The sequence below is a fragment of the Falco peregrinus genome, chromosome 17 (genome assembly GCF_023634155.1).
Source record: "Falco peregrinus isolate bFalPer1 chromosome 17, bFalPer1.pri, whole genome shotgun sequence".
NCBI lineage: Eukaryota > Metazoa > Chordata > Aves > Falconiformes > Falconidae > Falco > Falco peregrinus.
Genome location: NC_073737.1, coordinates 968,659 through 993,983, shown reverse-complemented (window position 1 = coordinate 993,983; position 25,325 = coordinate 968,659).

Genomic DNA, 25,325 nt, shown 5'->3' with positions numbered 1-25,325 from the left:
GCGGGACGGGAGCTGGCAGGGCAGGCATCGCCACGCTCGCCCTCGCACCCTGCTCTCGGGAGGGCAGAGCAACCCAGGGAGCAGACCCGGGGTTTTGCAGACCACAGGGAAGGCATTTGAGCCAGATTTAGCTGCTGGGTGCTGTCCCCCTGCTGCGCCTTCATTTTAGCTCTCTGGGCCAAGCCTTTCACCGGGCGCTGCGGTACCCGGTGCGCAGCAGGGCAGAGGCAGGCTGGGCTCTGGGGAGGGATGCTCAGCAACCCCCACCCGTTTCGTGCCCCTTTGAGGTTGCTCAGGCAGGAGCCCTCAGCAGTTTGCCACCGTGGGCCGCCTTGGCTCAGCCACAGGCAGATTTCCTGGCTTTGATCCTGGTTCAAAGCTCTGATCAGCGAAGCAGGTGGCCCACCGTGGGCTTGAGTCCACCGTGGCTGACTGGCCGTGGCCGCGGAGCCCCAGGCCGGCCCCGTCACCCTGGCACAGAGCAGGGCCCGAGCGGTGGCCCCAGCAGAGCCCCCTGCCTTTGACACTGGGAAGGGGGGGACCTGTCCTCAGGGACCCCAGTGTCACTCCCGGAGCCTGCCTGCTCCCTGTCACGTCTGTCACTTCTCATTAGTGCCCATCAGCCGGGTAACATGACTTGACTGATGTAATCGGGGCCGACACACTGGCAGAGAGGGTCTCCGGAAACTTTACACTGTGTGGTTTCCCAGCCCGCACCAGCTCTTTCCTGGAAGCTGCGTTGGAGGCGATGCTTTGCCTGGCACATGGGCAAAGCGGGGCTGACGTGCTCGGTGCTGCTCGGCAAGCCCCAGGCTCCCCTCCGAAAATGGTGGGGGTGGGAGAAAGCCTCTTCCAGCCGTGCCCAGCACCACAGCCAGGGGCTTCCCACTGCCCTCGGGAGCTGCCAGCTGGCCACGGTCTAAGCCATGCACCAGTGTGGAGGGACAGGCTAGGGGCTGGCATGATCTGGGGGAGTGGACCTGGGGGGAAGGAGAAGAATCAGAAAAGGGGTTTTGAGTCACCTGAGGGTTTCTGCAGTGTGGGGAATGTCAGGGCTGAGGTCTTACTGCTCCCCTCCTCCCTGCCATCAGGCCTGGCAAGCACGCTCGTTCCCGGCTGCAGCAAACCCCAGCATGTTCAGTCCCACATAAAACAACATCATCCCTGTTCTTCCAAGAAAATTCCCGCCTGAGTGAGGAATCGTGAGTTAAGGTCTCCATCCCCTCCCTGGGCGGAGGAAGGGGGCTGGTGCTTGGGGGACACACGGAATGTCCAGCACCCCGGGCAAAGGTGGTACCCACCAGCCTCTATCACTCGGCGCAGCAGGCACATGGGAGCGAAGGGCCAAAAGCCCCAACAGCAGCGAGGGTGGGGTGGTGGGGACAGTGCTGCCACTGACCCCCACCCTTTCTGGATCAATTAATCTGGCAGGGTTCGGTGGTTTATTTGCCGAAAATACTTTCTCACTGCAAGTGTCCTACATAATGAGCAAGCACATCCGGCACTTCAGGGAGATCAATATCTCTGCAGTTGTAAATATCCCAGGAAATCAATGGGGGATGTAAAATGTATTTCGTCCATTTTCACTTTTAACATCTCTTTGTAATAAAAGTGCTATTTTAATAAATGAAAATGGGGAGATTCACTGCTGGGCCACGGTGGGTTTCTGCGGTGCTGGATTTTTGTCATCCCCGCAACCATTCCCTGATCCCTGCCAGTGCAAACCAGCCCGGTGGGGCCGTGCACTTCGCTCCATCCTCTGTCCGTCCTGCAGCGAGCCAAACCATCCCGTGGCGGGGCCGGAGCCCTCAGCCCTGGCAGGGAGTGCTGGCTGGCACCACCGGCACCAGGGCAGATCCCAGTGCACACCCGGGGGTGCCATGCTCCCTGCCAAAGCCCCCGCATTACCACGCTGCCGCCTAATCCCTTGGAACAGGTATTCAACGCCATGCACAGACGTGTGGGTGTCGGGCCGGTGGCGCAGGGTGGGGGTTACTCTCTCTGCACCACCAGCTTCTCCCTTCCTTTCCATGCGGGACCTGCCCCCGCGGACAGGGTGTACCAAGGGGGGTGGCCCTAAGGAAGATTCTCACCTGCAAAGGACAGAAAAGAGCCCCTCGCTGTACCTTGGGCAGCTCTGGAAATGAAATCCTAGCCTATTTGTAATTACTGTGCAATAGCTGCTTGTTAATTACAACATAAAACCTCTCGCTGTGCTAGAGATGGATTTATGGATGAAATTCCCTGATCAACGTTCACGGCAGTGCCAGGAAGGAATGTGTGGGTGGGGTAGCAGGGAATATCTTTAAATATATTTTTTTTATTATTTCTGTTTTAATATCGGCCGACCTTAGAGAATAGAAAAGGAAAACAGGAAGACTTAACATTTGCTTTCAGAAGAGTCTCTCCCCACAGGCGGTGGCCACAGGGACCTGCCAGCCGAGCCACCGGCTGCCCGCACGGGAGCGAGCTGTTCAAACTCCCTGAAAATCTCCTCGTACTTCCCAAGCAGAGGAGGCTGCGGGGGGGCAGGGGGCAGCCCCCGGCATTGTCCCGTTCCCTCTGCTGGGGCAGGACAGCGAGGCTGCGCTGGAGAAGCCAGGTAGGATTTAGGAGGTCGGGAAGAAATAACCCCTGCGGGACAGCCAGCCTGCTGGCATTTGCCGTGATGGATTTTGCATCTTCCCTTGAAGACCTGCTGGCATTTTGCTGGAGGGCTCAGGAACAGATGCCGCCTGGGCTGAGCCAGCATGGCAGTTTCTGCGGTGCACCTCTTGTTTGCCCGGATAATAGCTGGTTATTGGGTGGTTTCAAACACCTAACCTCTTACGAAATGTCTGTTAACCAGATTTATCCGGGCAGCTTGGTGTTAGCAGAGCACCAAGTGCACCAAGAGCATCAAGTGCTGGTTTGGAGGGGAGAGGAGTGAGGTTGGAGTTTCTGGCTTTGCCTGGGAACGTGGTGCTGTTGTCCCCGGTGCCCACGGAGCCTCACCCTCCCCGGGAGAGGGCAGGGACGTGTCCGGGCAGGGTCCCAGACATTCCTGGGAGACGTGCACCTGAGTGCTGGGAGTTCCCAAGGCTATTAGCATCTCTGTGCTAACAGTGGTTTTCTCTTCTGTCTAGGCAACTCCTTCATCAAGGTGTGGATCTGCTTTTGTCTCCGTGCTAGCAGTGCATCTTGGGGAGTTTAATTAGAAGCTTGGCATGGCGTGTGCAGTTACAACAGAAATGCTTTGTACCTTCTATCACCACCACCTAGGTCAGTAACCCCGTGCTGCCCTGGGTGCTTCCTCCCCTGGGATAAAAGATCCTGCTCCTGGGATACCTTCAGCATCTGCATTTTTCCCCACTCTGGCTGCCGTGACGAGGTTTTGCTGGCGTTAACAGCCACGCTCGGAGCGCTCAGTGCCAGCGCTTGGTTGGATGCATCCCCAGGACACGACACCTCTCTGAGCACCATCCCAACCCCTCTCCGGGCGCCAGCCAAGTGAGGCAGTGGCGTGGTCCCCGTCACCGGCGAGCCAGCGGCAGCTGGCAAAGGCAGCTTTCATGTCTCTGAGAGCAGAGTGGAAGTCAGCACACAGATAATTACAAGGCAGCGCATCTCTGTGCCCTGTGACTAAGGCAGTATGTAGAGCAAAGGTAGGAACAAACCACCAGAAGAGCAAATAAATAAAGAAGGCAGCTTTAATAATGGGGTAATTACCTAGCTTAAGTACACAATCATCTAGCATTTTGCTAAACTTTATGACACATGATGACAAGTTAATAAATGAGATGTCTTACCAGCAGTAAAACAGCTGTTACCAGCCACCTTGTATGTCTGGGTAGCCCAGAGCGAAAAAACCCACCAAGCCAAATGAAAAGAAACTGGTTATTTCTGTTTGTCGAAATAGCCCGGGTAATAAATCACCATTAATGATGCTGTCATTTATCAAAGGGAAAGCTCTTGTTGCAAAAGCCTTTGAAGTCATGGCACCTATAATTTCCTACCTATAAAAAGGTACCTTTGTGTATGTGTCATACCTGGAGCTGGCGGCAGCCGGGAGGTACCGGGAGTTCATCGCTGCCCCACGCCCTGTCTCACAAGCACGGCACCGACGACGGGGGCTGCCCCAGGCTGCCGGCTGGGCTCGCTGCCGGCGCGGAGCCCCAGATCTGGCAGGGATCGATTTGTGATGGTTTAGAGGTGGTTTTCCTCTCCTGCCTATACCTAATAGCTTGTTTACCCAGGAATATTTAGGTGGTTAATTCATTTTAATTAACAGGGATCTAATGTGGTTAAAATAATCAACTTGACATTTGCAGTGGCAGGAACAGCCAGGAGCAGGACTCAGAATTACTGGCATAGCGAAGCCCCTCGCTGCTGCGGCTGAGCCGGCAGAGTCCGGCCCTTGCTGATCCTCGCCGGAGGAGCCTGGGTCTCCCTGCTCTCCCACCCTCGCTGGGCAAGCACACACGTTATTAATGGTGATGCAATTAGCACAGTATTGCGAGAATCTTCATCTACCGTCATGTCCCAGTGAAACACGCAGCAGCATCTGCCGGGCTCCAGCGCCATTCTTTCTCCTGCCTCAGTCCTTCGCGGTGCAGCCACCATGCAACAGGAGCGTGTCGGGGTGACGGTTACAAACACGGGCCCTGAAGATGAGCAGTCTGGCTGTCATCAGAGATTAAGTCCTCTGTCACCAGAGAGCAGGAGGTACCAGGCACTTGAGCTAAAGGAACATCTCCCTTTAGATGTGAGAAAGCAGCAGGCTCGCACAGCCGTGGGGAAAGCGGTAATGAAGACACGATGGCATGCATTAAACACACACGCATGCATTAAACACATGTGTGCTCAGGAGTGCTGCGGAGCCGGCGGCCATGGGGACCCAGTGGACAGAGCGCGGCCGTGCCCGGCTTGGAGTGTGCAGGGGGGTCGTGCAGAGCAGAGCAGCCCCGCTCCCTCCCGCACGGATGCCCTTGCAGGAGGGGATATACGTTTCATAGGAGAGATTACACATTTCATCGGAGGCATCTCACCCAACCTCAAAGCAGCCGTGAGCTGAGCTGGTGGGAGCCTGAGCTCGCCCCAGCCACGCGTGGCAGCAGAGCTTTGCAGGGCAGCATCACGTGTGACAGCATCCAGCCGAGTCCCAGCTCACCTGCAGAGACCACCCAACAGAGGGTGGGACACATCTGTGGGTTTGCATGCTTCAGTGTTTTTTGGCATTGCCAAGGCCAGCCCAGCGAAGCAGGGTGAGCCCTCTGGGTGGGGAGCAGGCTCACAGCACGGCAGCTCCAGCTCTGCCCTGGCTATAATACCCCCAGCACATCCCCTAAATGGGGGGCTCTGCATGCACGGGGGAGGCATCTGCTCTGCAGAGCATCCAGCTCTTTAGGAGGAATGTGTTTCTTTTCAGGAGACCTAAGGAGGTGGGTTTTTTTCCTCCTTCTTGACTATTAAATGAGGCAGCTCCTGTGTAGCTTTGTCATTTTTCTCCTGCTGAAGACTTTTTCTTTTCTTCTCATCTGAGCGGCAGGCACCTCACCCACCTTATAAGCATCTGCTACAAGAAGTCTTCACCTGTCACCTCTTCCCAACTGACTTGAGAAAACAGGATAGGAAAGCTATAAATAATTAAGAGCTATCCAACACAGGTGCAGTGACTAAATATCAAACCTGCCTGAGCATCACCACACTCTGTTGATAGCCAAGGGGAAACTAACCTACTTTGGAAGGAGGAAGAGAAGGGAGATAGGAACCATGTGCTAAAATTGTGGCCAAACTGGTTTCAGTCCCATCGAGGACTCCTGACCAGGCAATAACCCACTTACATTGGTGCAGCGTGCTGCACCTGGCCAAAGGTTCACATCATCCCAAAGGACCTGGCCAAGGCATCCCGAGAGAGTGGCTCTGGCACCCAGGGCACCCAGCCGGCACTTACCCCCTTATATTTCTGGGGAGAGAGGAACCTCTTGCATTTCTATTGCTTCTCCCTATTAACATGCATGATTTACAGATCAAATCCTACAGCCGTCTCGGAGCTTGTAAGAAGTTAACATCAAAGCTGTGGAAGGGAGGGAATGGCAAGTGCTGGAGAGAGATGTCACATTAGTGTCTGGTGCTCTGAGAGCTGCTGCATTTTAAACCTTGTTCATCAAGACTCCAACTTCATTGCCCTGCTTGGTGGGGAGGGAGAAGATGCCACGCACAGAGAACTTGCCTCCCGCGCAGGAGAGGCTTCGGTGGCTGGGGCAGCGCTGGGATGGCAGGGACGGTCCCATCTGGAGAGGGCTGCAGCCAAGGGCAGGACCGCTCCAGCCAGGGCACCTGGCCACATCAGAGGATGTAAATCCTGCTGTCACCAGGGCATAGCGAGGCTGACAAGGGTGAGATAGAAACTTCTCCTCTGGGCACTTCTGTAATTGTTCGTAAGGGCGTCAGTGCAGCAGAGCGTGATTAAATTCCCAAGTGAGCAACCAGGGAGATAATTAACTTTTGGAACAACTTACCTGTGAGACAAAGTATCCATCACTCAAGGTCTTTACGGAGCAACGGATACACTGCTGAAAGCTCCTGGAGGTGACCCTGCAGCCCAACTGGTGGGAAATATCCTCCTGGGATTGGAAAACGCTGATTTACCTGAATCTAAATGATCTGCAGGAATACTCCTGGCTCCAAATTGCAACAAAAGATAGGCAAGCTGCATAATGTGCTGTCAGCCTGCCCAGGCCTGGGGACAACAGGGTCACCCCGAGCCGTGCAGCTGGGCACGCTGTGGCTCCCAGCTCACCTTCCCGGGGCTGCCGGCTGCCGCTCCAGCATCAGGCTGCCTGGGAAGCGGCATTCCAGCTCTCCCACCGCTCAGACTTTCTGCAGTGCTTTCTCCAGCCACGCACGTGCACACCTGATTGTGTTTTGTTTTGTTTTTAAAGTTTGATTTTGCCCTGCTTGGGGATGAAATAACGGCCTTTTTGCAAGCCCTGTCGCTGCAGCAGAGAGCACCTGGAAAAGCTGGGATGTCTCCTGGCACCTCTGAATGCCAGGAGCCCGGCGACAGCCTGGGCAGGCGGGATCTGCCTCCCCATTATGTGCCAAGCAAGGAACCAACATGAAGTTTTGCCCTGGGACGAATGGCCCGTGTTCATCTGTGCCTCGGTGCAAGGCGGGAGGCAGAGGGGCAGGGGGCTGCCGAGCGCCCGGAGAATGTTTCCAAGGCTCAGTGCAAACTGCACCAAGGAACGAGCTGGGGGCTCTCCCTGCACCAAGCAGAGCAAAAGCCTTCCCCAGCTGGGGGGGTTGCCCCCGGCCTGAACCCTCCTGCCCTTCCCACGGGGGCCGGGGTCGCAGGACCCTCCCTGGACACCCATTAGCCCAGGGAGCTGCTTTTATTTGGGCTGCATGGCACAGTCCCCAGGAGATTTATGGCCTGAGCGCCTTTGATGTGGGCCCCTGATAAGCATCAGGAATATTTTCGTTTCATGACAATGTCAGCCAGCTCGCTCCGCTCCAACTGAAGGGGGTTTATGGGCAGCGATGTTTCCTGCAGCTATTGAGCCGGCAGCCGCATTCCTAGGGAAGGCCAGCCATTAAAAGAAAATCGTAAAACCCCCTCTGGAAGGCTTTATAAACAGAGGGAAGCTTCTCCTTTACGGGAGAGGATCGAGGAGTATTTCCATTTCAATCAGGGGCATCTCTGGAACAAGACTGCAGCCAGGGCTGCGCAGAATTTGTCAGGGGATTAGCTCGGGAAAAGAGTGAGTGCAGGATTTTTCCCCTTCGCACTCACTGGGCTGTTATTCCAAATTAGGCTGTTTGTGTTCGGCTTGGAGGAGGGTAATGGAAACCAGAAGGGAGCCGCGGCGAGAGCCTGGCTGGGGGCAGGGGCCGGGACGCTGAGGGTCCAGGCGTGTTGCAGGGCAGCCCAGGCACCCCACTCCCTGAGTGGTCCCAGCGCTGCACAGTGGAGTGCAGTGCTGCATGGCACTGCAGGGTGCTGCATGGCACTGCACAGCACTGCACGGTGCTGCATGGCGCTGCATGGCACTGCATGGTGTTACATGGCATCAGTGCTGCACGGTGCCGCATGGTGCTGCATGGCACTGCTCCTCTTCTCCCGTCAATGGTCCACTGGGAGCAAGCCCGACGGCAGGAGAAACCTCCACCTCGGGTTTATGCAGCACAGCGGGCTGGGGGGCCCCACGTCACCCCTGCCGACCGGGGTCCCTGCTGCAGGGAAGCCACCATGGCCTGGCTTTCCCCTCACAGCAGCCTCTGCTCACTGTCAACTGCTTCCTGCATGATTTATTTGAGGTTTACGCTCCAATCTGTAACGCAAAACCACCGAGCACATTTCTTCCTCCTTGTAATTGAAGCCCCCACCACTGAAGTGCACACCTGGTATAAACAACTATAAAAAATATACGTGTGCAGCGCCAGCACTGTTTTTAGGTGCCGGGAACGCAGCCCGGCACTGGGTGCCCATCCAAGAGGCAGACGAATGTGGCTGTCCCCGTGTGAGAGGGGGGCATGTGGCTGGATCAGGCCTTACGCAGTCTCCAAAGCTGGATTGCAGTTTTCACAGGGGGTTTTGGGATGCATTTTTGGGCAGAAATAGGGATCCCTTCCTCACCCATCTCTCCCGGGCAGGGCAGGAGAGCTCTCCTCACAGGGTGCAGTGCCAGGGCTGAGCTCCAGGCTTTAAAGGCAAATGGTTAATGCCAACAGGTCTGAACTGCCCAGTGGCTGGGAGATTAATATAGCAATGGTTTTCCTGAATTTTACTGAAATACCATGGGATGAAGGCAGTGTGAATACCAAAGCACGCCATCATTTGGAGGCAACGAGAGCCCCTCGCCAAGGAGCCTCGGTGGGGATGGAGGGGAAGCGCCCGGGGCTGGTGAAAGCCCTTTGGTCGGGTAGTCAGAGAGAAGGAGAGCAGCAGCTCCAGGCATGGAGGTAACCTTCAGGGTCCCAGCTCTTCCCTGTGGGAGAAGGGAAGGGGTTTCCATGTATCGATGAAGCAGCAGTTATCGCTGCCAGTGCAGGCATGAGAAGCGTGGCCTTGAGCGATGTGCCCAGCTGAAGAACAGCCTCTAGCAAAGGCTGAAGGCTGCTGGGAGACCTGTGCCACTTTTCTCCTGGGAGATGTCTCTGATGGCCCCGGGCACAGCCTCAGTACGGGGCTCCCTGCTCAGGGACCACCACAGCATCCCGTCAAGAAAGGGACCGGACTCCGTCCCCCTGCTTGTGAGGCTCCACCAGAACCCTGCTCCCCTGATGATTTTAAGCTTTCTTCTCATTTCCAACCTAAATCTTTTTCATGGCTAATTTATCCCCTTTGTCCTTGTGCCAACATTGTCCTTTAACTTAAACAGCTCATCCCCCTGCCTGGTGTTTACCCCCTGTGTGTTTATACGGAGCGATCATTTCCCTGCTCAGCCTCCTGCTCGCTGATAAACAAGCTGAACTGGGCTGGTTTCTAGCTGCTCTTTCCTCGGTGTTGGCAGCCTCCGTCCTGCTGCCCAGCCCTGCTGCCCCCAGCCCCGCTGACCAGCCTGACGCAGGGCAAGACCCCAGCCCGTGTCCCCCAGGACCTCCAGCCCCCACCTCTCCAGCTGTGGCAGCAAGGAGAGGTTTGGGGGGGGCCACCCGGGGTGGGCTGCGTGCCGATGCCTACGGCACCGTGTGAGCAGTGGCACAAAGACCGATGCAAGACGGAGATGGGACGCCCCATGCTCGGAGCATGGGAAGTTTCTCAGCCTCCCCAGCAAGCAGCGTGGCAGGATGAACAGGTTTGGTGGGTAGCGTGGAAAAGGAAAAGGGAAGGTTGGCCTCAGCATTCCGTGCTGGCATGAGAAAGTCCCAACCCAGCGCCGTGCCTCCTGCAAAGCAGCGGGTGCTGGGGCGGTCGCCAGCCGTCCCTTTGCTGTTTCCCCAGAGATGTCCCTGCCAAGGAGGTTTTGCAGGGCTCGCTGTGACCCCCCCTGCCCCAGGAGCAGGACGAGGTGGGGGCCAGCCTGGCCCAGCCTCCCTCTGCCTCAGCCCGTATTTCACAGGAGAGCGGATACCCGTCGGCCGTGTCATGGCGGAAAACCAAGAACTCAAAGCAATTTTAAATGAACTTTCAAAATGATGAACAAAGAGCCCTTGTCCATGTTATACAGCAAATAAATCACACCAAAATGATAGTTGTAATTCCCAAAAGTACACAGAGAATTGATTTTCCGATGACATTTATCATGATAAACCAGTGCAGCAGCATACAGGCACATCTTAAGTTGCAGCTGGTTGACTCCTGCCCATTTATCACCCATCCCATCTTCTCCCAACACATTTGCACAGTTGCACAAGTGATTATTGGTACTAAGGACAACAGTCCTGGGGCCAGTTGCAGCTCACCCTGCGCCAAAGCTGGGGCTGGGTTGGCCTCTCCCCCCACGCTGACTCGAGCCGAGGAGGTGTTTCAATGGCTCGCCAAGCACAGCGCCCACACAGCCAGCTCCCGAGCCATGGAAACTATTTTTGGGTGGACATGAAGCGCCTCTGAATTACAGATCAAAAACCAGGTTGAGGCTGGGTTGGTTTAAGCCGCCCTCCAGCCCCAGGCTCTGGAGAAGCCTCCCAGGACGGAGCACCTAGAGCAGCTGAGATGGACATGGGGCGAGGGGCCGGGGGTCCTGCTCTGCCAGGAGGAAGGAGCAGGGATGCGCCAGGTCCTTACCTAGCAGAGCTCGGAAAGCAAGGATGTCAGGCTGCCGGTGTGGCAGCGGGCAGCAGGCAGGCAGGGCTCTGCCTTCTGGGAACACCCAGCCCGCAGCCGCCGCGCCGATAGCACCAGGAATGGCCTTGGTTTGGCTTTGGCTCTCTCCCAGGACATCCCCCGACTCCTGGGTGGCTGGGGCAGAACAGGCAGGGAGCATCCTTAGCCATGCCAGGCCCCAGGCAACCCAAAAATGAGCTGGAGACACCGCTGGGCTTCTTAGCAAAAACCAAAACCCTTTCCAAAAACTAAGGAGGTTCTCCCAGAAAGTGAACCCAGCTCCATTAGGATAACATTGCTTTCAATCCCCAATCAGATTTTTAAATTATCTGTGGCTGTGCCAGTGTATATATCTCCCTTTGTCAGAGCCTCGCCAGCCTCTCCCGCTCGCCTTTATTTGTCTTGCTGCTGTTGCAGCGAAAATGTATTGGCTTTGCAGTTAGTGATTACACGTCATCACATACCCAATTTATAACACCATACCCCAAAGAACAGATGTAATAAAGCCAGGCCAGGAAACAGCAATGTTATAAACCAGAGCAGTCAGCTCAGAGGTCCTTGCATGTGTGCAGGAAAGAAAATATTATAGACGCTGGTTTGGGGAGGGAGGGGACTCGTGTGCTGGGGATGGGGTGGCATGCCTGTGCCTCATGGGGATGTGGACGGGGGGATCGTGGGTGCCAAAGCCGCTGCCTGGGGTGCTGCAGCCTGGGCCGGGAGGGTTGTGGGTGGCTTTGGGGGGGTTGCAGCACCCAGGTCTGGCTGGGGTGGCCACCTCTTAATGGGCAGAGGGGGGACACAGCATCAGCCTTGCCTCCAGCCACACAGGGCTTTCTCCCAGAGCCAGGTGTAGAGCCATGGTTTCCTCGGCCTTAGTCCTGCACTAAGCCCTCAGCCACTTCCCTCAGAGAGGAGGAAAGGCGAGGGGGGCTGTTATCTCCAAAAACTTCAATCGTCCCCCCTGCCTTCCCATGCAACCCCCCTAAGCTATTGTACCAGGAGATGCTCTCCAAGAAGACTTACCCAAAGCAACAATTTATCTTCCATTATTCATGGGCCAGGGAGACACAAACTCTCTCGGCGGGACAGGCTAATCGCCAGCAGAGATAGGGGCAGCCCCGTCGCGATAGCAGTGTGGCGGCGAAGGGCTGATAACGCGGCAGCGGCAGGAGCAGGTCTCCAGTGGCCGGGCTCCCGCTCAGAAAGCGGCTGCAGAGATCAACACGCCTCATTATCAGAAAGTTTTTGTTTAATAATCCAGGGTAATAAAATGCACCTCGGGAGGGCTTTGCCCAGATAAAGGAATGTAAATCAGTGATAAAGAGTTTTGAATTTAGCTGCCACAAAGAACGTGTTAAAGCCCATTGTTCCCCGAACCCCCGCCGGTGACCTTGGCCATGTCTGTGCCAGCGGCTGGAGCTCCTGCACCCCTGGGATGGCTGGAGGGAGGGATCGGCTTCCCAGCTGGAAGGACCCTGCGCTTTGCTGGAGAACTGGGAGGGTCCCAAGGAGCTGGGTGGGCCACGCGCTGGTGACAGCAGCAGGCCCGCAGAAACATCTGCCAGGATGATGCTGTTTTCCAGCAGCAGCAGAACCAGAGCTTCGGGAAGAGGCTGGGCGAAGCCCATGTGCCCCGAAACCAGGTGCACCAGGGATCGGCCAATGCTGCCCAGCCGATGGGCAGGGCATCACCCAGGGACCAAAGCACTGAGCCAGCAGCTTGCTGTAGGCTGCTGTTAAGAAGAAAAAAAAAAAGAAAAAGGAGTCAACAACAACAAGAAAAAAAGTCTGGTCCTAGATTGTATATGTAGTTTCAAAAGTGATGTCATGCAAATTAGTTAGCTTCAAAAGCTAATCACTTTGAAAGGTCAAAACTCACATTCATAATCGGACTAAACAAAAAGCTAATTAGAGGCCTTTTGTGTGCCTAAATGAGGCCAGAGAATTCCCCCTGCTCCCAGGGGCCGGTGATGCTCAGGAGGGCTCTTGGCAGGATTATTTCTTCCACAAGGTATTTACTATGAAACCCCTCTCGCCGAATGAATGGAAATAATGATACAGAAATGGCACCAGACCCGAAGCATGTATTAGTGTAACATTAAACTGCCATTATGGACTGAAGCTTAAATCCGAGAGAGGCCAGAGGCGGAGCGCGATGCTGCGAGCCAGGCCGCTGGTGGGATGCAGCTGACGCCCGCCACGTCCAGCATGGCCGCAGGAAGCACAAGGGCAGGGAAGGACGATGTCCCTCCTGCTCCGCCAGGTCCCCGCGCTGCTCAGTGCCTGCGAGCGGGTGCCGGCAGCAAAGCTCAGCTCCACCAGGCTGCACCCACTGCAGGTTTGGCCCCTTGGCTCTGCCGGTGACCAGCGCAGCAGCACACGCAGCTACACGGGCACCGCGCCGGCTCCGGCGCTTCCCCGGCTGAACCCCCTGGCCAGAGCTGCGGGCCCTCAAAAGTGCCTTTTAATGCTTCCACAGGAACAGTCCCCCAGCTCACCCCGGCTGTCAGCGGCACCGTCACTCCAGCTGGTTCGGAGCACTGGATTCCTGTTGCCAAGATATGGATTTGGTTTTAATAACAGTTAGTGCAAACATCGTAAATTTACTGCTGCTAGAGAGAGTTTTTGAAAATGTCCAACTCTGGCTATAATTTTTCAATCGCACCAGCTGTTTGTGCTCTGCTCATACCTGACATGCTGCTTTGAAATAGCAATCACTGTATTTATAAGAAGGGAAGGACTCATAAATATGTCAGGAGTGGAATATACAACACCATATTTCACCATTTTCTATTTTAAAATTGTGAGTTATGGCTACAGAAATGTGGTCCCATTAAAGGTGATATGATGTATTTTGTGTCTTGTTCAGGAGCCCATCCATCATTGAGACAATAAAGAAAACCGCACTTACTTTTTTTCCCTGTCGTCTGTAATTTATGATGCCCAAAAAGCTGTAACCTTTTGGCAGGCTTTGCAGAAACTGCTGCACTGTTAGCAACTAAATAACCTTTTATAAGGTTTTAAATGTGTTGCTACAGTCTCAATGCACTTGCTGTATCGATCCAGAAGATCCTGCAAAAAAGGGGAAAGGAACATGATCTATAACAGGATCGATAACAGTATATAGATTGTTGAAAGATGCTTCTAATGATTTTTGCCAGCCATCATCTTTCAATGTGCTGCTCCCCATCTTTTAGGCTTCAGTCTCTGCTCAAATTAATTAACCTTGCTCAGCCTCTCACTGTGCCAGTGCTCCAGACACAGGCTGGCAGGACCACGACGTGTTCTCAGCCTGCAGGTTAATGGGAGACGGTGGTGGCAAAAGCGCCAGCCAGGGGGGACCGGGCAGGCAGCAGCACCCCAAAACCAACACGCCAGCCCAGGTCCAGCCTGGCGTGGGCAGCCGGGAGGGGTGGGGAGAAACAGGGAGTGCCGGGGCAGCGCCACCTCGGCCAGGCTCCCACTGCTCGTCCCTGCCTTAGGGGACAATATTACGGTTTTTTTTCTTTTTTTCCATGGCAAGGCACTGGCCCTCCAGCCAAACACGGGGCGTCCATCCTCTTCTAGGGGCCGGGACCCATGAAACGCACCCAAAACCGGGTGCCAGCCAGGGCACGGATCTTGCTGGGGGTGCGCCGGCTGCCGATGCTCCGGCTGGTGGGTGTGACTGGTCCACACCGCCGGATTTAATCATCAACCTTCAGCCCGGGTTTTAAAAGTGCTGAGTGGAAAGCAATTACGAGGCAGAAGTCTCCATGTTCACAGGGCTATTTAATCAAAAATAAAAGAGGAGGCAGCTGAAGCAGGGAGATGCGTGGCTGGGCATTGACAGCGCACTGCTCCCAGAAAGCACAGCTCCGCTCCCCCTCCCCGCCCGGCTGCCTCGCTTTGTCATTTATGTTTTCCCCCCAAAGCAGCCACCAAATCATTATTAACGTTATAAATAAAATGAGAGGGCAAGTTATTAAATGTAAAATATGTGGAGTCCTCCTCGAACTCACTGCGTAGTTCATAAATATGATGGCTTAATTTCATCTGTAATCCAAACGGCTGATGAAGCATTACACAGCTCTCTGTTAATTGAAGTTGTTAACAAAGCTGAAGAGAGAGATTATTATGTATAGACTTTTATCCTTCAGGGGTATCATCATAACAGATCATAAATGGAAATGAATTCATCACTCCCACATGCCATCGTGGGATCCCTGCGCGCAGTTCTATGCCAGACGGGTGGCCAGCACATCCATGGGGATGGGGTACAGGATGGACCCCATCCGTGAGGGTCTCCTGGCCCCTTCCACAGCCCCAGCGCTGAGCCCCGTGTCCCGGCCAGCCTGGCTCTCCTCCTGGCACCTGTGGGATGAGCTTCCCAGCATCCAGCTGTTGGTTTGCAAAGCCCCTTAGAAGCCTTTAGCCTTGATGTGCGACCATTGTCATCATCAGGGGCATGCAATGTATCAGGGTAGATGGAAAATCCATTCCCTCAGCCAGTGCATCCCTGCCGAAGTGCTCTCAGGTGGGAGGGTCCTCCGAGTTCAGGCCAGGTAATTTATGGCAGGGCACGGGGCGAGTGTCTGTGCGGGCACCCAGCGCTCGGTGCATTTCTTGACCCCGTAGACAAAGGATCGTTACTATCTCAGACCGGAGCATCTATGTTCTCAGCGCCTTGCTTGAAGTAATAACCGTTTGGCTTCTAGTTAGTGACTGGTTGTTTGTTTTATGGAGAAGTAGCTGCCTGGTGTTAGAAGTTGTATGGGAGGAGAATAGCCCTTCCCGTGGCTTCCCGTGGTCACTTCTTACACCCAGCTCCTGCTGGATGCCGGGAGATGCTCTCCCAGCAAGCGAGCGCTGGTGCCCAGCACAGCCCCCCGAATTCGCCCTCCCCATGGCAAGGCAAGCCAGCCCAGCCGAGGTCTGCAGCGCGGCAGCCTGTACTGCTGGGCTGTGCTGCTTCCAGGTGGAGTTATGAAAACACACAATGCCGTTTCCTTCTCCTGGATCCCATCGGCTTTTTCCATCCAGCACATTATCCAGGAAATTCTCGTCTATACCTTTGAGGAGTTACCGTGATTATCTGGAACGCGTTACTTGCACACAGCAAATGCAAATTAATGTAGTCTTCACATTTCGCCATGGCAATAAAGGGGAACGTTGACATCAGCCTGAAAGTAGAATTAACTTTTGCATTATGTGGTGTGAGAGCGAGGTGTTGAAACCCGCGTCCGAGACTTTCCAAGTCACAGTAAAGAACTGTTCTGGCAGCACTGCAAAAACACGGCAGTGTTTCCAAAAGGCAGAGGTAAGCTGAGTGCTCTCTCTGTTCCAGGCTGGATTATTGCTTCTGCTGGGCTTTCAAAACCCTGCCATTTTGTCTCGTTACCTCTAATGTGCTCCTTGGTTTATTGCAAGCTCATCTCCTTAAGAAGAGAGAGTTACAGCATTGTCAGGCTCTGCTACTCTCCGATAAAGAGCTCGTTCCGTTCCCAGCAGCGTCGGCCTCCCCTCCCCACTGTAATCCCTCCAACAGCCCTCCTTTCATCGCAGCCACAGGAACCCTTTGAACCAGAGCAGACAAGGGCTGGAGGGACCAATCCTGCCCGGGCCCTGCCAGCTCCCTCGCAGCCCTAACCCTGGCAGCTGGGTATTAACACCTTGTTCACGGCGGTGGCGTGCACGTTGCTGGAGCCCCTTAAATCACGCGCCAATGCTCAATGGGAAGGGACAAGGCTAAGAGCCGTATTGATCCTTCTGCAGAGCACGGGCATCCGCCGCGCTCCCAAATCCCACGGTGAGCACAGAACCTGGTGTTGAACAGCCAGGGCAGCCCCAGGGCTTCAGCCCCCGGCCTGCTTGGTGGGGCTGGTCCCACCAGGGATGCTGCAGGTCCTGGGTGTGGGGCGAGGGGCCCAGGCACGGCCCTTGAGTCATTTTCTTGTAAAAGTGGCTCAGCTCCGATTTTCTGCCCCAGCCGTGCCGGGGTGAGGGCCAGCAGCTGAGCGAGGATGGCGAGGGTGAGGGCAGGGGCTGCCGAGAGCAGCGAGCAGCGACCAGCGAGAGCAGAGGGCGAGAGCCAGACGGGCTCATGGGTCCAGTGGGCTTTGCCCGCCCGGCAGTTACATCCCATCCTTCTCTCCTCGGAGATTTGATCTGAAGGGTCAATTAGCCTGAGTGATTTTAATTAACCCCTCATCTGCCTCCAGCCTCAGTACCTGTGATGCAGGAGGCTGTTTGCTCAGCAGCATCCCACCCCAGGGTGGGAGCCCCCGCATCTGTCCAGCACCATCCTGCCCCATCCCGGTGACGGACGGCCTGACAGGTCCATCGCACACGACGGCTCTGCCATCTCCAAAGCAGCGCTGCCCGCGACCAAGCCGGGGCTCATCCCTGCGCCCAGCGGTGCAGGTGGGGGCTTTGCTCCTGGTGGCTGCCCGCATGGAGCGGGGCACAGAGGGAAGGGGAGCAGGAAGAGCTTGGAAGAGGATCCCTGGACGTGCCTGCACGCATGGGGCCAGGCACTGGCTGCAGGCTCAGCTTGGAAACCACTTTCTTAATAAAGAGCGACTTCAGTTTCACAGCTGCGAGGGGCAGCCGTGCCGTTATGCGGCATGGGGCATATGGAACAGGTCGTTCCACTGAGACCCTCGGGAAGGAGCAAAGTGCAATAACAGGCAGCCAGAGCGGCTCGGCCATGGGGCTCGGGCCACCGGCCCCAGGGGTCCACAGGGGGTGCCAAGCATGCGGGCAGACAGTGAGCGCCCGCAGGAGCCGGGGCCAGGGGGCACCCAGAGCAGCCCACCACCCCTGTGCGGGGCAGGGAGACATGGGGGCAGCTCTGGCTGCCTGGGGAGCTCATCGTGGCCCTTCGGGGGGATGCCACCCCCTTCCCTGGCTGGGCTCCAGGACAATTCTGGCTGAGTGGGCTGTAAATGAGGAAGAAGGGAAAACAAATGATGCCAGCAGCAAGTGAAGGAAGTGTAGGAGCATTATGTAAAATATTAAATTTAATGCTATTCCATTTTCCATCTCAGTTATTAAATTAACTGAGAACTATGCTTGCACTTAAAAGATTCCTGTCATATTTTATGCACATGATGATCTCAGAGTAATTCATGTTAGAAATATGTCATGTTAAATTACAGATACCAATAAACCTTACTTAAACTCAGCATTGATCATGTATGGGAGATAAACTCCACAGGGCCAGATCCCCCGGGTCGTGCACAGATCCCCCCAGCACATCTCCCCGTACAGCACACGCCTGGGTGAGAGCAGGGATTTTCCTTCTCCCCTCCCAACCAGCACCAGCAACTCCCACTGTGGGGCCAGGGTCGGGCAGGGCGAGGACACGGTGGCACTTATCTGCCGGGGCCAGCGGGTGTTGCTTGACGTGCATGGGAGAGCCAAGGGCGCCGGGCGGGTGCGCCGGCGGGGGTGAGGGGTGATGGCTATCCACAGGGAGGTGATACCGCTTATCGGCAAAAGGTTTGGTGTCGCTGTATCAAACGTGGTATGGCGAGAGTCTGTCTCCTATTTGGTGTCACCTCTGCTTGCACCGGACCCGTCTTTCCAGCATCCCCCTCCTGGAGCGGGTGGGTGCGTCGAGGCACCGACGGACGCAGCAGCTTCGCTTTCTCCGTGCGCTTTGCTGGGCCATGTGAAATCATGCGCGCTCTTCCTCCCGCGCTGAAAAAGTAAAAATATTTCTAGGAGCACTGAGGTTGCACCCACACACAGACACACCCCGACCCTGTGGTGGGGCTGCAGGACCCCAAGGAACTGGGGACAGCGAGTGCCAGAGCAGCCCTGCTGCAAACGGGGAAACTGAGGGGGGGGCGGTGTCAGTGCTTGGGCTGCTGCATCGGTGGCACCGCACATGTCAGGGCAATGCTGTCCACCGAGGAGTGCCCCCCAAATCCAGCCCATCACTGCGGGGTGGGGGGCTGCCCTTGGGCCATGGGGAGGCAGGCAGCAGCAGGCAGGCTGCCCTGGGCTGCAGCATGGTACCTGGCTGCCACACTCGCCGCAGGGCTCCCAGAGCCGGCGGCCATCCTCAGCTGACAGCTCTGCACCGTGAGAGCGAGCCAAAACTGCATTACAAGGCGCCAGGCTCCGCAGGAGAGGGAAAATGCTAATAATAGGCCTAGGCAGCCAGGGGAGCAAGCTCTCTCCCAGCACAGCATCCTGCTACCGGCTGCAGGATGCGACCCCTAGTCACCAGCTGCCCAGTGGATGCTCTCCTGGTCCAGGACCCCGAGCATGGAGCGGAGCCCTCCACGGAGGCATGCAGCTGGATCCTGTGTCTCAGGACCACCAGGCTCACGGCAGGTGCAGGCTCTGTTGTGCCGATGGGAGCGGTACAAACGTGCTCGGGGCGGTTACATGTGCTCGGCCTGGGGGTCGTGGCGATGCCCCTGAGCCGCCCACAGCCCCAGAGGCGGACAGACCCCACTGGGGCTCTGCCATCCCGGCAAGGCCAGCACGTGGGGATGGCAGAGTCCTTGGCGGGATGGGGACACAGAGCCCCTTCCCCAAAGCCAACCTGCAGCCTCCATGGGGCTCGCCCCGCTCTCTGCCTTTACTCCATGGCCCTGCCCTCATGTGATCCGAGATTCGGCTTTTCCTTTATTAAAACAGCCTCCGCCTGTGTGTGCAGGAGTCACAAGCTCCGGCTGCCCCGAGGCTGCTCCCTCCGCAGCACAGAGGCTTTTCAGGAAAGTTTGGCTTCTACCTCCCCTTGAATAGAGCCGCTTGTTCTCAGGAGCCGGTGGGCCCGGCTGCCTCCTGCCCGCTGCTGGGCTCCAGCACCCACATCCTGCCAGCTCGGCCCTTTGCTCTGAAGCCCCGGTGCTGGAGACATGGTGCATCCAGGTGGACAAGGGCAGGAGCCCCAGCTGCTGCCCAGTTGTCTTCACCATGAGTGTCCCCATGGAAAACCCCATTGCCCCAGGGATCGCTGCCACTGACTCAGACCCAAAGAGCACCCAAAAGCTCCTTTCAGCGTGTGAGTTACTGGGATGCATCCCAAGGTCAATCCCTGCTGACACTCACAAGCTTCAACGCACACAGCAGGGCTTGAACCAGCTGCCCGAGGACACTGTCGTTACCCCGCCCCTTCATGCGTGAGCCTGGGGCTGTGGTGTGACCATCCCTATGGACAGGAACTTCTCAGAGCCACCAAGAGCCATCGTTGGAGCTACTCCCATATTATCCCGGCAGCCAGACAGGTTCTGGCAACGCTGGTCCAGCACTGGGTGCCAAACACCCACCCAGCCAGGTGCTGAGCCCTCCGTACCACACAGCTGAGCATCCCTGGTGCCAACACAAGACACGGCCACGTGGCACCACCAAACCATGCACGTCAGCGGCCATGACCTTGCAAAGCTCAGCTCCAGTGGGGACCCCAGCCCCACGCTGGGGACCCCACGGCTGCCGGGGCCACGAGCACCCCTTACCGCAGCTGCCCGCCGCCAGGGAGTAATTGGGTGCAGCAGCACATGCTGCAGGGCTGCTTTAATCCTGCTCCAGGTGGCTGCAATCCAGTGCAGGATTTACAGTGCCCTGACCCTGAGCTGTCAAGAAGGAACAGCCAGATTAATGGGGTGGGCGGGTTCGTGCAATAATCGTTTGTTTGATGTGACAAGCCTGATAGGCGTTGATTTACTTACAGACTGATAGGCTTTTAATTGAGCACCTCCGTCCCAGTCACATCAAAGGCAGAGGTTGACAAGGGGCCCCTTTTACCAAAAGCTCCCAGTGACTGACAGATCCTGGATGCTAATTCTCCTGGGGAGGGGGTTCCCTCTTTTTCTCTTCTTGGGTTTTTTTTCTCCTTTTTTTTTTCCTCAGGATAGGGCAGGCCGGGTGCAGAGAAAGCCCCTGCTCCTGCAGGAGGGGGCGCCTCTTTGCCCCCTCCCCATCACGCTTACCCAGAGCCCTCCAGCAAAGCCAAACCCTCCCCCATACAACACAGCCAGGCTTCTGTGCGACTCCGCAAGGCATTTTGGGGTCCCCCTGCCTCCTCCTGCTGCCAGGTGGCTGTTGGCCACGATGCCCAGGATGCTGTGGGCAGGAGGGCACCCGCTCCCCCACCCCATCCCCATGGTGGCAATGCCACTGCCCTCTGCGTGGGGCTGGCTCGGGTCTGGGGGCTCTGGGGTTGCTCTGGCTAATACCCCTCATGAAGAGGTGGAGGGACGTTGCCCTGGGGGTAGTCGCAGGCTCCTTGCCAGCACAGTGCCACGCAGCTCTAGGGGCCAAGGCGCACCCATGGGTGCCAGCACCATACCTTACACCCGTCCCCAGGGCAGCACTGGATGGGACCACCACGACGCCAACAGAAGCATCCCAGGAGGGTTCCAACAGGAGCATCCCAGGAGGATCCCAACAGGAGCATCCCAGGACAGTCCCAGTGGTCAGTATCTGTCCCCACAACCCACCCCTGGGCCCAGCTGTGCCACGAAACGGACACGGGATGGTTTCAATGAGCTGAAAAGCGGGAGGCAGAAGCCAGCCCAGGGTGGGTTTATCGGTGACTCTGCATGTCAAGGCAGGTAACCCATCCCACCTGGCGGGTCACCCCGAGGAGGTGGCGTGAGTCAGCATCACCGGGCGGCGAGTGCGTGGGCACACGTGTGTGACTGGGCACGCAGAGCACCCGCCGACCCACCAGACGGGTCTGGAAAAGCAAAACCTCCAACTGGCTCAGACATTTTCCAAAAGACTTATGGGAGATTATACTCCTAATGGGAAATTTAAGGGAGCGGGTGTAAATCACGACTCTTTTCTCTAACCTGTGGTGTAGCATTCGCCTGAGCCTTTGGGCTGGATTAGCTCCGTGTATTTATGTTTTAACGTCTGATGTGTTTTTCAGTATCTAAATATAAATTATTTTTACCGTATCAATGATTAAATATTTTTCTTTGAGATCATAGAGTCCAAAAAAATAAATGTTTCTGAAAAGGCATTCAAAAAATTTAAAAGAAGAAAAAAATCCCTCTGAGAAACCCCTTTTGTCATTTGCAACCAATAAAAATGCCTATTGTTATGAAGGGCTCATAAATAATCTGATTTTGGCATGCTTTCATACCATACAGAAAATGAATAAATTAAACTTGATTTACAGCCTTTTTCATTTTTATTAGAGCCGCTCCAAACATTTTATGTAATGTATGTGCCAGATGAGCTACACCAAATGGTTTGAGGCTCTGGTCCTGATATTATAGAAATTAAGTTGTTTTAATTTGCATAGTTTAATTAACTGATACTGGCAAATAAAAAAATTAAAACAGAGGTAAAAGTGATTTTTTTTTTCTTTTTTGGTGGGCGTCTGAGGACTAAATGAACACACAGAGGCAGATCCCCCAAGAGCACTTGAGCTGATGCCAGCGCAGGGAAGTGGTTGGCCACCCCAGGGCCCCTTCCCACCGCTCCGACAGCAATGGGCATCGGGGGCCGCCATCACTCCCCTACTTTAGAGACGGGGAAACTGAGGCACGTAAGCTAGGCTGCTTCGTACAGCTTCCTGTGGCACCCCTGTGATGTTGAGACTGAATCATTGGGGAAAATACCCCAAAACTGTCCTTACTAACTGTTGTAAAGGCCTTTCCTCTGATTGCAGTAGCAGAAACCAGAGACAAACTGGCAAAAAAAAAAAAATTTAAAAATCCTTAAATAAAGTCACTGTGACCCGACGCCAGCCCCGCTGCCTGTTTTCATCCGCTGCCCATCCCCGGGAGGAGAGCAGGGCTTTCCTCCCCTCCAAAGCACTTTGATAAGTGTGGGATGTTCTCCTCCCCCTCCTGCAATTTATCCCGTAGAATTTCACACCAGGAAACAGCTTCATTACACCAACAACAGGAAGACCCCACTGATTTGTCACACAGAAAAACAGCTGTTAGTCACACATCAAGGGAATAGGGGAGGGGAAAAAAAAAACCCACCACCCTCACCTTCTTTTGCTTTAATGTTCACACCACTCTTTAATGTTAATCGCTCTGCAGAGGAAAGCAAACTACCCGGCTACTCAATAAGTAACCATCACCCAGCGAGTATCAGTTAATATCTAAGTGTCTTCCTGCTTTTCCTGCTACATGATTGCTTTGGAAAGAAAGATTAATTCCAACTTTAAAAAAGAAAACACTATTTTTATCATTGCCAGAAGTCTATATGGGTTTAAAAAAGAAAAAGCACTTGCTTGTCGTTTTACATCTTGCAATTTTGTCAGTTGTTTTAAAACATGTCTCCTGTAATAAATAAGATCATTTTTATGCACTTGTTCTGCAGCTAAAAGCGAGGCCTCAGCTCGCACAGCGCTGGGGAGAGGTGGGACTGGGAGACAGGAGCGGGGCAGGGAAAACGCTGACTCCGATGCTTCTGCTCCCAGAGGGGCGGCCGGGGGGCTACGGCTGCCATCGCCTCATGCAGGGTGGCTGGCAGAAGGCGACACCTATGAAATAGCAGGGACACAAGCACCGATGCGTGGATGAAAGCTCGCCTTTTAAGAAGCGTCTTGGATCCCCCATCCTGTAGCAACAGCTGGGGCCTTGGGGGGACCTGCCAGGGCAAAGGCGGCTCCCTGCCCTGCCGAGGTGGGAGATGGTCCCGGCAGGGCCGGAGAAGCTGCTCCCGTGCCCCCCAGCAGCTCCCGGACAGACCCGCTTTGGCCAACAGGGAGTTTATCCCACTTTCCCTTAAACCACATCCAGCAGCAATGAAACGGGCAAGGCATTTATTCCAGAGGGAAAGTACAGCAGAGAGATGCTGAAAGAGTTACAGTGATTTAAATTCATGGCTTATCGTATCCCACCACCACGTTCAGTGCAGGCTGCAGCGCTCGGGTGCCCCTCTCCTCCTCCACCCGCAGCCACATGTCGCTCCTGCCCACAGCCCCCCGTGACTCGGGATGCCCGTGCCCAGAGCCAGCGTCTGTCTGTGCCGTGGTACGGAAAACTCGCCGTGCTACCAACAACCTTCTGCCTATCAGCAACACAAGAACGTGTTACAACACTGGAGAGGATTTTTCTGCTAAAGGGCAGAGCAAAAATAGAGAATGAAAGCGCCGAGGGCTAGACAGCGTGTTGTCCATAGGTATGTCTCTGCACCTCACTGGCTGCCAGAGCAGGCACGTCAAGAAATACACTTGACTCCCCAGGAGAAACCGCTTTCTCATGGTGCAGTTAGTATTTATGTATTTAACGCCACGGTTTGTATAGCGACTGCCTCAGAAAGCAATTTCCTAGAAGTCAGAGCTGGTGCCCTATCCATCATGAAGGGCACGCAGGCAGCGCTGCAGGCAGGGCTGGGCCGGGGGATCCAGCAGCCCCTGCACATCACTCATCTCCTACTTGGCGTTTTTCTCGCTCTTTAAAAACACCTGGTGCGCCATGCGTGCCTTCCTCTGGAAAGCACCGTTCTGCACCACCAGAACTGGGGGGACGAGGCTGGAACGGGGCCCGGGGAGTGAGGGGCACCCCCGTGGCATGTGTCACCCGAAAGCCCCAAGGCACTGAGAGATCCTAAACTTAAAGGAATTCACAGCTGCCCTTCCCCGGCCACGCTTCGCAGGTTGTGGGAGCGCCGGAGCCCAGTGGCGCTGGTGAGGCTCCGTGTGGGGGATGCGTCCCTGGAAAACTAAACCCTCCATAAGAGCAGCCCCGATTTGGGAGCAAAACTACCGTTAGTCACATCTGAACGCGCTCACGGAGGCTTTTTGTCTTTCTTGGCTTTACTTTTATTCAAAATATTTTGCTTTTCATTTGGTGCTTGTGTTATTTTTTTTTGGCAAGTGGTCTTGCATATTTTATTTGAGTGCCCTTGCGACGGGCAGCCTCTAAGCCGAGTGACTTGTCCTGGGGCAGGACTGACCATGGAATTGGGAAGTTTCATTTTCTGCCCCTCTGGTTACCATTCTCAGGGAAAACAGGACCCACACGGATTTTAGAACGAAGACTATAACCAGAGACAGTACAGGCACCCCCAGCGAGCAGGAGTCATCATTAGCCATGACGACCCTTTGGTGAGGTTCTAACCCAGGGACCATGAGCTGAGTCCAGCGACGTTCTGCCATGTGCCAGCACCGGGGCAGGATCAGGCCTCTGAAATGGCTCGAGCTCTGGGGGAAGTGCTAGATGCCACCCCAAAGGTATCGCTGCTCTGTGCCCTCGCTGCGTTCCAGCATCCACCACTGCATCGCTGCTGCTCTTACGCACTTGTCCCACCTTATTTTATGTTATTTTGTTAAGGCCATGTTGTTGTTGGCGTACAAGTCGAGTGACTTTGAGGAAAGATTTTTTTCTGTTTCCTCCTTACTTGAATGGCTCCTTTGAAAGGCAGCGCCTCTCCGTTTACATCCCCGCTGTCCGGATTGAATCAATCTTGTGGTCAGCTTCAGGAGGAGGGGGGAAAAAGAAGAAAAAAGCCTCACAAAGAGGGAAAATCGACAGGTCTGACCATCAGCATGATTGATAGCGGTTGGAGAAGCGGGACTTGACGTCGGGCTGCGCCAGGGCGATGCCAGCGCTCGCTGGGGAAATCCAGCAAAGCCTTTTTTCCCAGAACCCAGAGCAGACGGGCTTGG